Here is a 12,659-nt window from a genome sequence, read left to right as displayed (position 1 = left end):
TAAATAAATAAATAGCACAAAAAAACACAAACTCAGCACATGAAGGCATGCAGAACAAAGGAATGAAAAGCACTACCAAAAAATTAACTTAATGGCAGAAATTAATTCATGGTAGTTAAGAATCAGGCTGTGAACCACAGTGTCAGCAGTTCGAAACTACCAGCAGTTCCGTGGGAGAAAGATGAAGCTTTCTGCTCCTGTAAAGATTTATAGCCTCAGAAACCCTGTACAGGGTTGCTATGAGTCGGAATTGACTCCACAGCACATAACAACAACAACAACATAGATAATTACATTGAATGTTAATGGATTAAATGCACCTGTGAAGAGACAGCGAGTGGGAGAATGGATAAGAAAACAAAATCTTTCAATATGCTGCCTACACACAATATGCTGCCTTACACACAAAGAAAAAAAAGGACTAAAAGTTAAGGGATGGGAAAAAATATATACCAAGCTAACTGCAATAATAAACAAGCAAGAATGGCAATACTGATCTCTGATAAAGTAAACTTTAAGACAAAAACCAGCATAAGAGATAAAGAAGGACACTATCTCATGATCAAAGTGTCAACTGAGCACGACAACATAACCATAATAAATATCTACGCTCCCAATGAAAGAGCACCAAGATATATGAAGCAAATCCTACTAGAATTGAAGAAAGAAATAGATAAATCAACAATTACAGTGGGAGATATTAAAATGCCACATTCAAAAAGGGGCAGAACAACCAGAAAGGAACTCGACAAATTTACAGAGGAACTAAACAGCACAATCAACCAACTTGACCTCAAAGATGTGGACAGAGCATTCAACCCAACAACAGCAAAATATACATCTTCTCCAGTGCACATGGAACATTCTCGAGAATTGACTATGTGTTAGGTAACAAAGAAAACCCCCATAAATTTACAAACATCGAAATTCTACAAAGAATCTTTTCACACCACAATGCTATAAAACCAGAAATCAACAATAAGAAGAACAAGGAAATAAAGTCAAATACATGGAAACTGAATAACACCTTGCTGAAAAGCCACTGGGTAAAAGAGGAAATTAAATATGAATTCACAATTTTCCTAGAAACAAATGAGAACAAAAACACAACATACCAAAATCTTTGGGACATGGTGAAAGTAGTACTGAGAAGAAAATTTATTGCAATAAATGCACACATCCAAAAAAGAAGAAAGAACCAAAATGAACACAGCATCTCCAATGATTAGATTTTTTATTGGTATTCCTTTGTGGGTAACTTTTTGTTTTTCTTGAACTGCTCTCAGGATTCTTTCCTTGTCTTTGGTTTTGGAAAATTTCATTATAATATGTCTTGGTGATTTTCTCTTGGGATCTATCCTATATGGGGTTCGTTCAGCTTCTTGTATGCTTATCTTCTTGTCTTTCATGATGTTAGGGAAGTTTTCTTCCAGCAACTCTTCGATGATTTTCTCTTTGCTTTGCATTCTCCCTTCCTATTCTTGAATACCTACCACCCATAAGTTATTCTTCTTCATCGTGTCCCACATAACTCTTAGGTTTTCAGATTTTTCACTCTTTTTTCTTCAAACTTTCCATTCTTTTTTCTGATTGTTCTTCTAGCTTACTAGTATTGAGAGATTTATCTTCAAACTCTCTAATTCTGGCTTCCATTGCTTTGAATCAACTCCTTTGTCCTTTCAATGTATTGTCCATTTCTGAAATCCTGGTATTAATTTTCTGGATTTCTAATTGCAGGTTTTGTTTTATTTTTAAATTTGCATTTATCTTGTCTGTTATTGTATGTTTCCCTGAATTCTTCTGAAGTTGTTTTCCTAGTTCTCCTTATTTCCTTTGATTTTTCTGCCAATCCTTAAAGACACCAAACATCATTGTTTTGAATTATTTTCTAGTTAGTTCCATTACCCTTTCTTCCTCAGAAACCTTTTTTGGGCTCTGCATCTTGGGCATTTGTTTGAGCCATTCTCTTTTTTTTTTTCTTCAGGTGAGCTAAAATTTTCTCTTGTCTCCAGGGAATTGTGGTGTTGTTGTATTTACATTTAATTGATGATTGTATGTCAATGCATTCTTAGGCTCTCACCAACTGTCTCTTGTGAGTGGTGTTACAAAATGGAAGTGTGTATACTGTTTTTTGTTCATGCACTCCAGTTTAGGGTGGGTTTGGCTAGTGTTAGCTGCTGTCTATTGCAGATCAGGTGGTATAGGAGCTGGTATTGGCTCTTGCCCAGTGAATGGAGCAGCAGGGGATATGGTTTTGGCTGGGCTGTATGAACACATTTGCTGTCTCCTGTCAGGCGGAAAGAGGAGAAAATCCCTCCAATCACACACAAAAAAATTAAACAGAATAAGCAAAGAACTGACAATGAAAAGAGAAAAAAGAAATAAAAAGGCAGCAACCAAAAAAAGAATAAGAAAAATATAATAATTTACAAGAGAAAAGAGGTACAGGAAAATGGCACTACTGGAAAAAATAAGAGAAAATAAAATGAAGAAATACTAAAAGACACCTAGGAAAACCAGGGAGAGGGAAGAGGAAAGGATAAAGATAGTTGTTGTTGTTGTTAAGTGCCATCAAGTCGATTCCAACCCATGGCAACCCTGTACAGGGTTTCCGAGTAGTGACTGCTGAGTTTGAACTGCCAACCTTACAGTTCATACCGACCTTGCAGTCCAGCACATTAACCCACAGCATTAGTAGAGTATAGTAAAGAAGGATCAAAGGAAAAAAAAAAAGAAGAGGAGAAATGAAAAACAAGAAAAGAAAGGATAAACATAAGCAGAGATAGAAAGGCTAAAGTTCAAGGGAATGGAAAGAGAAAGAGAAGAAAGAATAAAAAAAAACAATGCAAGGAAAAGACCAAAAGCAACCTCCCCCAAAACCAGCACAGGTGTTGGCCCTAGAGAGAAATCTCGGGGGGGTTCCTACCAACCAAGTAGTTCATGAGGTGGGTGCAGGAGGAACGTGACAGTGGAGTTCCTGGCTCTAGATGGAGTTCCTATAGGTCTAGTTGTTATCTATGTTCAGGGCACTCAATCTGACAAGTAGTTCATGGAGGCTGTCGATAGAGCTGGTTTCAGTGTCTGTTAGGACCACAGGGAAGCTGGTGGCTGGTTTTGAGGGTTTCAGTTAGACTAATGCTGTGTGGGTTCTGTAGGTCTGGAGCTGGGATGGCCTAAATCTAGGCACCAAAGCACCACAGCTGGTCCATGCCTCCCAATGGCGTGGCTCCTAACCATGTGGCTCTGAACTCCTTCTGAGCAGTGTCTGTGCTGGGGATGGATGAAGTTGGGAGCTGGCCACACCTCTGGTTACCAGGGGAGTGTGGAGGGAAAGAAGGAATTGCACTTTTCCCATTTCCTGTGTGAATCTGTTCTGCCAGGACACCTTCTGTTGCCAAAGCTGCTCATAAAAATTCACGGTGGTTGTGATGAGTCTGGCTGGCTGTTCATCAGTCAGCCTCCCTCTCTTGCCATCCCTGCTCAGTTTCTTCACCCAGTAAGCACTCACTCTACTTGTCTAACCTGTCCTCTGAAGTTCAGGGTTCCAGAATTTTCATCTGTGTCTGGTTCATTTGGTCTTTCGTATCTTTATTATAGAGGGTTCATGTAGTGTGTTTTTTTTAGCAATGTGTTTTTTTTCCCCTCCTGTCATTTATCTTATTGGTAATGAAGATATAAATTCATGAAGCTAAAATTATTGTGGTTTTATTATATGAATTGGACTCCTGGTGTGGCACTGTAGGATCAGCACTGGACTTTGAACAACAAGGTTGGCAGTTCAAACCCATCAGCTGCTTCTTGGAATTGTTATACAGGGTTGCTATGAGTAGGAACCGACTTGACAGCACTTAACAATAATAACAACATTGTATGAGTTTTCAGTCCACTTTCTGCTGTTATGAATCTCCATTGTTTATGTCCATAGCCAATCGAGTACTGTCCTATTGCCACCCACTTAAGGCAGCCTCTTACAGTATTTACCTTTATCTCACTTTCTTCATTTATTTGTTGATTCAAGAAGTATTTATTGAGCAGCTACTAGAGTTGCTATGGGTTGGAACTGACTTGACAGCACTTAACAACAACACCAACTAGGGGCCAAGCAGTCACTGTTTTAGGGACAATGGATACAACATTATTCAATATTGACAAAGAGAAGGTTGATATGCTTGAACTTGGTTGGCTATGTCCATTCTCACATAATATTTTCTTTGTGTGTCTGTGTATGAACCAGGGTATCCAGTCAATTGACTGGTGAAAATCCACTGTTTAAGGCTGTGGACTGATGTCTTGACTAAATCCATGGGCAGATCTGGCAGCTTCCTAAGAGGATGTACCCATACAGACAAATTGGTCGCATGATTATTTCAGTAGCCACCTGGGCCTCAACAGGGAACAGACTGCCTGGGACAGATGTAGTCTTTATTAATGCCTGGCCATATGACTGGAGCCTTGTTGGTGCAATGGTTAAGCACTTGGTTGCTAACCCAAAGGTTTGAGTCTTGAACCCATCAGTCGTTCTACCAGAGAAAAGTATAGCTATCTGCTCCCGTGGAGTCCTGGTGTGGTGCTGTGGGTTAATGCCCAGACTGCAAAACCATTTGAACTGCAAGGTTGGTGGTTCAAGCTTACCAACTATTCCTTGGAAACCCTATACAGGGATGCTACGGGTCGGAATTGACTCAACAACAATGACAATATCTGCTCCCATAAAGGTTCTATCTTAGGAAACTACGGGTATGGGGCAGTTCTACTCTGTCCTATAGGGTCGCTATGAGGTGGAATATAACCTTTGGCAAATCATTTTGACTGTTGTGGCTTTTACTTTCCACATCTACAAGAGTGATCCTCAGGCTAATATTTACTGAAGACTTACTATATACAGGTGTGGTGCTTTAGGATAATCACTGGATTGCTAACTAAAATCCCACCAACTGCTCCTCAGAAACAGGGTTAGTATGAGTCAGAACCGACTTGAAAACATTTAACAACAGTAATCCTAAGCAATTATATGTATTAAGAAGTGTTACACCTATTATAATCTTATGAGATAAGTTTTATTATCTTCATTTGAGATTTTAAACTCAGTCAATCTGGTCCTGTTGTTAAGAGCTTTCGACGTGGTTCCAACTCACATCAACCCTGTAGAGGACTTCCAAGGAGTGGCTGGCAGGTTTCAACTACAGGACTTGAGATTAGCAGTCTCATGTTTAACATTTTCTCTGAGGAATAGGTCCATAGCCACAAAGCCTATTCATCCTTCAAGGCTCCTCTCAAATGATATCTTTTATTTTCTTCAAATTCTAACCTGCAAAATAGTGTACTGCTTCATCCTCACAGCAGATTTGTAAATAAAATCACAGGAGCATGGAAATTTTTTAGTCAGAATTTCACATGTTGTCCATTGATAGTCAATTATTGCTTTTACTAAGCCATATATTTAAACCATCTCTTTAAATATCTTTGGTATTTCTTTTGGCTTGTTGCTATGCAAGTTTAGCATTTGAGCACCTTATCATCAGTATAATCCACCATCACCAGTTGCTGTAGAGTCTATTCCAACTCATGGAATACTTTGCCTTTAATTCACATAATGAGAAGGCGGAGGTGGAAACCATTTCACCCTTACTTGAGAATAACTAACTCACTAAAAAGTAACATCAGTGAAAAGGAGTAGGATTTTTTTGCCTTTAGAACTTTAAAAGAAGGGACACATGGTTCTATTTAAAATGAAAAATATAAAATATTTATTCAATATCATAATTCAATATAAAAGGTTTCCAATTTATGTATTTGTGGAGGGATAGGAAGAGAAAGACAAAACAAATTAAGGGGAAGTGAAAGGGAAAAGGCTAATATAAAGACAAATATAGAGCACAACAGAAATACAGACACAGAGACAGACAGACTCACAGAGAAAAACATCTAGAAAGAGAGGAAAATGTGTGTATGCACACAAATACCTGTTAACATATCTTTTATGTGGTAATGTTCCAATCTTGTGACCTTTTAGGGCATTTCCTCTAAAGAATTTTAAAGCCACACCATTGCCAATTATAAGTACAAATGGGAATCACCTCTTGGCCCATAATTTAAGGGTCAGTTGAATTAAGTCAAAGTCTAGAGATTAGAAATCCCCCACTTTGTTTAGGACTACTAGCCTTTATACATGATGTCACTTCTTAGCACAGAAAGGAAAATGGGGGTCCCCAAAGCATCCCCTTCACAAAGATAATAAGGGACAGTTCACACAGAAAACAATCCTATGGCTTCTTGCCCTCTTTCTGAGCTGAGTTAGGGAAGACTTCAGGCCAATTCCCCTCTTTATTTTCAGTCATATTCTCTTGTCTCTTCTCTATCTCCTCTGACTCTCACCCTCATTCATACCACCCTATCTCCAATACCCAACTGGACTAGCAACTGCTGGAAAGGTCAACTCAATCTGTCTTTTGTTATTACAATAGTTCTGTCACCTTGCATACCTGTTTTTTTAACTAGTGAGTGGTGTGAGGCAGAGGAGGACAGAAGACCTGTCTTGTGTGTGCTCATCCTGTCAATGAAGAAAAAAGGTGATCCCACACTTATGTAGTGTTCCTTTCAAACTTAATAGGTGGGCACATGACTCAGTCTCTGCCAATCTGAGCCTAGAATACCCTGGTCACAGTGATTGAGTCAAGAAGGGTGGTTGGGTCAAACAGTTTTCTACAGATCACCTAGACTCCTACTCATTCATTCATTTATTTCTTCATTCATTCTACAAGTATTTAGGTGCAAGGCATTCTGTGTACAGAATGAAGCTTAGACTTCATGGAGGAATTAGAATGAAGAAAGAGCCAAGGAGGGCTGTGATTTGAAGGGACATCTAGGAAAAAGTGAATTTTGAAAAAAGATGAACATTTCATAGTGGACAATGGAATTGAAAACCAAAAAATCAAGCCAGCTGTTGTTGAGTTGATTCCAATTCATGGCAACTCCATGTATGTCAAGGTAGAACTGCATGCGTTTCATATGCAATAACCTTTTGGAAGCAGATCATCAGGTCTTTCTTTCAGGGCACCTCTGGGTGGTTTGAATCACTGTGGTACAGTGAATTGTGACTTGTCTACCACAGTCTTTATAATTCCCACCAAATGACTGAGTGTTGTTGTTAGGTGCCATTGAGTCAGTACCGACTCATAGCAACCTTGCACCGCAGAACGAAACACTACCCAATCCTGGGCCAACCTCACTACTGCTGTCACGCTTGAGTCCATCGATGCTGACAGTTGGCCAGCATTTGTTGGGGGTCTTCCTCTATTTCTCTGACCCTCAACCTTAGCAAACATGATATCCTTCTCCAGCGAATGGTCCCTCCTGACAATATGTCTGAAGTATGAGAGATGAAGTTTGGCCATCTTGACCTCCAAGGAACATTCTAGCTGCACTTCTCCAGAATAGATCTATTGGTTCTTTTGACAGCTCATGGCACCATCAATATTCTCCTCCCAACACCATAACTCAAAGGCATCAATTCTTGTATAGTCTTCCTTATTCATTGTCCAGCTTTCGCATATATATGAGGTTATTTAAAATACCATGGCTTGGGTCAGGCACACCTTAGGCCTCAAGCTGACATCTTTGCTCTTAAACACTTTAAAATTTTTTGTGCAGCAGATTTGCCTAATGCAATATGTCATTTGATTTCTTGACTGCTGCTTCCATGAATGTTGAATAGTTGATCCAAGAAGAATGAAGTCCTTGACAACTTCAATCTTTTCTCCATTGATAAGGATGTTGTTTATTGGTCCAGTGGTGAGGATTTTTGGTTTCTTTACATTGAGATGTAATCCATACTGAAGGCAGTGCTCTTTGATCTTCATCAGTAAATGTTTGAAGTCCTCTTCACTTTCAGCAAGCAAACTTGTACCATCTGCATATCGCAGGATGTTAATGAGTCTTCCTCCAATCTGGATGCCACGTTTTTCTTCATATAACCCGGCTTCTCAGATTATTTGCTCAGCATACAGGTTGAATAAATGGGGTGAAAGAATATAATCTTGTCGCACAGCTGTCTTAATTTTAAACCATTCAGTGTTTCCATGTTCTGTTTGAACAACTGCCTCTTGGTCCAGGTACAGATTCCTCATGAGCACAATTAAGTGTTCGGGAACACTCATACTTCGCAATGTTGTCCATAGCTGTCATGATCCACACAATCGAAAGCCTTTGCGTAGTCAATAAAGCTTAGGTAAACATCTTTCTGATATTCTCTACTTTCAGTGATGATCCATCGGACATTAGCAATGATATCCCTCGTTCCACGGCCTCTTCTGAATCCAGCTTGAACTTCTGGAAGTTCTCTGTCAATGTATGCTTGCAGCCATTTCTGTATTACCTTTAGGAAAACTTTACTCACATGGGATATCAAAGAGATTGTCCGATGATTTCCGCATTCTGTTGGGTCACCTCTCTTTGGAATGGACACAAATATGGATCTCTTCCAATCAGTCAGCCTATAGTTGTCTTCTAAATTTCTTGGCAGAGATGAGTTAATGCCTCCTGTGCTGCCTCACTTTCTTGAAAGATTTCAATTTTTATTCCATCAGTTCCTGATGCCTTGTTCTTTGCCAATTCCTTCAATGCATCTTGGACTTCCTCCTTTAGTATCATTGGCTCTTGATCATATTCTACCTCTTGCAATGGTTGAACATTAACCATTTCCTTTTGGTACAGTGACTCTGTGTATTCCTTTCACCTTCTCTTGGTGTTTTCTGTATCATTCAATAATTTTCCCAGAGAATCTTTCAGTAATGAAAGTTGAAGCTTGAATTTTGTCTTCAGATCCCCTAACTTGAGAAATGCTGAGCGTGTTCTTTCTTTTTGGTTTTCTGATTCCAGATCTTTGCACATTTTGTTGTAATATTTGGCTTTATCTTCTCAAGCTGATCTTTGAAATTTTCTGTTCAGCTCTTTTACCTCCTCATTTCTGCCATTTGCTTTAGCATATCTACACTGGAGAGCAAGTTTCAGCGTCTCTTCTGACATCCATTTTGACCTTTTCCTTCTTTCTTGGCTTCTTAATGACTTTTTGCTTTCTTAATGTATGTTGTTCTTGATGTCATCCCACAACTCTTCTGGTCTTCAGTCTTTAGTGTTTAATGCATCAAATCTGTTCTTCAGATGATCTCTAAATTCAGATGGGATATATTCAAGGTCAATTTTGGCTCTCGTGGACTTGTTTCCATTTTCCTCAGCTTCAATTTGAATTTGCATATGAGTAATTGATGGTAGGTTCCACAGTCTGCCATGCAAATAGGGTGTATGGTACTTTAATGCAGGGATTGGTTAGTTTTGCTACTTCACTGGCTTTTAAAGGAGCCATTTCAAAAACAGAAACAGCTGATCCCAGGACCATCAAGAAAGAGCATGCATGTCCTTTGGACCTAAAGATCCCTGTACAGAGAAACTGAGGCAATAGAAAAGGCAGAGGTATGGAGAAACAGAGCAATGGGCTTTCTGACTCTTGGAATAAGGAAAGCTGAGACCTTTGGGCAGTAGGCTGACTTGTAGAATTGGGTGCCCTTTGGCCATTGATCAGAGCAGGGTAGAGACCAAGGGACCACAGGGTGGAGGGGCTGAGGACCATAGAGTGACATGTCTGCAGCATGGCTGAGAAGAGGGCCTCCTGACTGGCCACAGCTATATCCTGAGTTGTTTCTGATACAGAAATGCACTGTGTTGGCTTATCTAATAATTCCATAATCATGAATACTGTCTGTGTTCTATGTAGCCATTACAATGGATTGTTGAACCCAGCGGAGAATAGAGAGAGGCATGGGAGGAATGATTGGTTCCACAATAGGCTAAAGAAGGTTGGAGGGTGGAGGTATGTCTATCCTCTGCCTCATAGGAGTCTGCCTTAGACTGATGTGGAATTTTATTGTCCTTTCCCCTTGTGACATATCATCAGCTAAAATAAGGCCAGGGGCAAACTGTGGAATAGGTCATCAATTGCTCATAGGCAAGTTCAGGCTGAAGCTGAAGCAAATTTAAAGAAGTCCATGAGAGCTAAAATATGACCTTAACACATCCCACCTGAATTTAGAGATCAAAAGAAAACATTTGATGCATTAGACACTAAAGACCAGAAGAGCTGTGGGATAACATCAAGAACATCATACAGAGAAAAGCAAAAGGCCATTAAGAAGACAAGGAAGAAGGAAAAGACCAAAATGGATGTCAGAAGAGACTCTGAAACTTGCTCTTCAGCATAGAGATGTTAAAGCAAATGCAAGAAATAAAGTGAATAGAAAGTTTCAAAAGTCAGCTCAAGAAGATAAAGTAAAATATTATAATGAAATGTGCAAAGACCTGGAAAACCAAAAGAGAAGAACACATTTGGTATTTCTCAAGCAGAGGAAAATGAAGAAAACATTCAAGCCTTTACTTGAAATGTTGAAGGATTCTATGAGGAAAATACTGAATGATGCAGAAAGCATCAAAATTAGATGGAAGGAATACAAATTCACTGTACCAAAACCAAATGGTCAATGTTCAACCATTTCAAGAGGTAGCATATGATCAAGAGCCAATTATACTGTATAACATAAAACAGTATCATTTATAGCTTATCAGTTGTGTATTGTTGTCCAGCAAAAATAAAGCCAGATAGAGAATTAAGCCATCTTCTTAACTGCAGATGAGGAAGGCTGTTTTTGTTAAGACTATCTGCACTTACCAACTATAATTATGACACATAGTCCAAAGAATGCAGCAACCTCCTTATCATGTTAATTTTCTTTTAATTTATCATGTTGGCTAATTGAATAATATGATTCAAATAGCATATCCCAGAAAAAATAAATGTTCCATTTCCCTATTTGAAGTCTTACTGGTGACTCTGAAAATTGTCAATGACCCCAACTGGCCCAGCTTTGTGTCCCTGTATTCTTAGAGGCCTTTCTGCCCACAAACAGAATGAACAAAGTCTCACTGAAAACAACCTTGGATTGGAGCTCAAAACAAAGGGCTATCCGGCAGGGACTTGGCGCCGCACCTTCTGATGGGTAGCTGAGTGTATGTGGAGACGTCTAGACTAACTAGTGCCCTTGCCTAGGGATTCAGCTTTCCTTCAGCTCCTCAAGCTAGTACCACAGTAGGGGCCTGAGTGTGGCAGCACTTGCTGCTGAGGGACCTTGCAACCCGCCCAGGTGCTCATGATGGGGCTGATCTTCGCTAAACTGTGGAGCCTCTTCTGTAACCAAGAACACAAAGTAATTACAGTAGGACTAGGTAATGCAGGGAAAACCACCATTCTTTATCAGTTCTTAATGAATGAAGTGGTTCATACGTCTCCAACCATAGGAAGCAATGTTGAAGAAATAGTTGTAAAGAACACTTACTTCCTCATGTGGGATACTGGTGGTCAAGAGTCACTGCGATCATCATGGAACACATATTACTTAAACACAGACTTCATCATTCTTGTTGATAGCATTGACAGAGAGTAACTAGCTATTATGAAAGTAGAATTATACACAATGTTGGCTCATGAGGATTTATGGAAGGCTGCAGTGCTTATCTTTGCAAATAAACAGGATACGAAAGGGTGCATGACAGCAGCTGAAATCTCTAAATACCTCACCCTTAGTTCTATTAAGGATCATCCATGGCACATTCAGTCCTGCTGTTCATTAACAGGTGAAGGATTGTGGATGACTTCTAGAATTGGTGTGAGATAACTTTTTTGCTTGAAAGAGACTGATCTATTTATTTTGTGAACATGAACATTATCTCGTGGTACTGTTGCTAAGGCAGCAGCATGTTTAATTTATAACAACACAAACCTCTATGAGCAACACTTGAATCAAGTGCAGCTGAACTGGAACATAAAAGAGTTTTTCTTATACCTTTTTTTTTTTTTTAATGCACTAATCTTCAGTTGGATGAACATAATGTATAACTATGTTTTCAGCAACAAAATTCTTCTGACTGCTTATTCTAATTATTCAATGATTGCCTTGTAAGAAATGTTTGTCATATGTTTAATGTTTTCTGAAGTATTGTAATAATCCTAATGACCAGTTTCTTTCATTTCTTGAACCTCCTCCCCCAGATAATTGCTGGATTAACAACCTAGTGGTGAAAATCATCAGGTATATTGCTTGCTGTTGTTGTTGTTGTTAAGTGCCGTCGAGTCGGTTCCGACCCATAGCGATCCTGTACAGGGTTTCCGAGGGTGTAAATCTTTACGGGAGTAGAAAGTCTCATCTTTCTCCCACAGAGCGGCTGGTAGTTTTGAACCACTGACCTTAAGGTTCACAGCCCGATTTGTAACCACTATGCTACCAGTATTGCTTGCAAACGTCTTTAAATATCTGATCCTTCTATATAAATCACTTATCTTTTGGACAGAACTTACACACAGAGGGAAAAAAAATCTGCCTACAGGATATATAAGAAAGATTAAACATCATGAGAATTTACTTTTAAATTAGTAACCCCACATCATTGCAGGTCATAGAATAAATAAATTGCTATTTGCTTAGAAAAAAATATAAAAAACAAAACAAAACCTTGGATTGAGTATTGTATTGGAAATTGTGTGGCCAGGGCCTTTTGAAAAGTAGTTTCCCAATGAAATGCTAGATATTATTTATGTAATGAATGAGTGCCTTTTT

General features: G+C 39.1%; 1 protein-coding gene and 1 pseudogene across 1 annotated transcript in view; one reads left to right on the top strand and one right to left on the bottom strand.

The window, feature by feature from the left end:
- CASR (calcium-sensing receptor) overlaps nt 1–12,659 on the bottom strand; it is a 58,611-nt gene that overhangs the window by 23,003 nt on the left and 22,949 nt on the right. The window lies entirely within an intron of this gene.
- LOC102830254 lies at nt 11,196–11,720 on the top strand (annotated as a pseudogene).

This window comes from Chrysochloris asiatica, unplaced genomic scaffold (assembly GCF_000296735.1).
Source record: "Chrysochloris asiatica unplaced genomic scaffold, ChrAsi1.0 scaffold00130, whole genome shotgun sequence".
Lineage (NCBI taxonomy): Eukaryota > Metazoa > Chordata > Mammalia > Afrosoricida > Chrysochloridae > Chrysochloris > Chrysochloris asiatica.
The sequence above is the reverse complement of the archived record's forward strand: the minus strand, read 5'-3'. Positions and strand labels throughout refer to the sequence as shown.